Here is a 1,321-nt window from a genome sequence, read left to right on the forward strand (position 1 = left end):
TATGAAGGGTGGTCGTTACATTATCAATAAAATCCTCATCTGAAAAATCTTCATCTTCATATAAATTCAAAAATCTACACTCAACCATATTAGTGTCACAGGATTTGCCGAAGTCTTTATTTTCATTGACCCCCACTAACCTTTGTGGAAAAGGAACCCTTAGTGAAGGTCCTGGGAAAGACTGAACTCCCTTTTTCCCAAATTCCCTTTGAGCTTTTGGAGGAGGTCCAACTTGCTTATCTAATGTTGGTGTGATTAATCGTTGAGGGAAAGGTACTTCTAGCCTTTGGGAACTTCCTAGAGAAATGGAATTGAGTTCTTGTGATCTTCTATTATTCTTCTCCTCAATTCTAAACATGTCATTCTTCAGAAGTTCTTCATGATTTTTGCCACTTCTCAACCCAACATCATCACACTTTTCATTGGATCTTGACTGTGTAGGAGGGGGATCTTCTTTAAACCATTTTGAAACAATATTATCAAGCTTTGCCCCCAAATGTTTGAACTCCTCACTCTGTGACTTGTGAATTTCAACATTTTTAGGTGGTTGAATTTCATTTTGTTTGACAGGCTCTCTTACATTTATGGCTTGCACTTCTTGAATATCTGAGGGAAATTCCATCCAACTTTTGTTCGACCATTCATGGAGGTTCAATGTCACTTGATCAATTAACGAATAAGCTTCATCTACACTTTTGTCCATAAAAGAACCTCCAGCTGATGAATCCAATAAAGTCTTGTCTGAGAAAGAAATTCCCCCATAGAATATGTGCAAAATCAACCATTTTTCAAAACCATGATGAGGGCACTGTCTTTGAAGACTCTTGAATCTATCCCATGCTTCAAATAATGATTCTCCATATGCCTGAGAAAAATTTGTTATGCAATTCCTCATATACACCGTTCTACTTGGAGGGAAAAAATGATTCAGAAATTGCTTCTCCAATTGTTCCCAACTTGTGATGCTTTGAGGACAGAGAGAATATAGCCAAGTCCTTGCTTTATCCTTGATACTGAAAGGAAATGTCATCAATCGAACTGCATTTGCTGATACTCCTTCACATTTCACCAAATCACAAATCTCTAAAAATGTTTCAAGATGCAGATAAGGACTTTCTGATACTTCTCCTCCAAATTTGTGACCTTGTATCATGAAAATTATCTCTGGGTCTAGTTGGAAACTTTCTGCTTCAATTTGAGGTTGCACAATGGGAGATAAAAATCTTGCAGAAAAGGGTGTAGAAAAATTTCTCATGGACCTGCTTGACATGTTAGTACTCATGGATATTCAAGAAGAAAAAGAAAATTATTAAGAATCCAA

The 1,321-nt window shown here is 36.7% G+C and overlaps 1 non-coding gene across 1 annotated transcript; it reads left to right on the forward strand.

Moving 5' to 3' along the window:
* The first annotated feature begins 791 nt into the window (after positions 1-791).
* LOC122054311 lies at positions 792-897 on the forward strand. The gene has a single exon (XR_006132639.1). It is a non-coding gene; the product is annotated as a small nucleolar RNA R71 (small nucleolar RNA).
* Positions 898-1,321: the final 424 nt, after the last annotated feature.

Source organism: Zingiber officinale, chromosome 3A, assembly GCF_018446385.1.
Source record: "Zingiber officinale cultivar Zhangliang chromosome 3A, Zo_v1.1, whole genome shotgun sequence".
Taxonomy (NCBI): domain Eukaryota; kingdom Viridiplantae; phylum Streptophyta; class Magnoliopsida; order Zingiberales; family Zingiberaceae; genus Zingiber; species Zingiber officinale.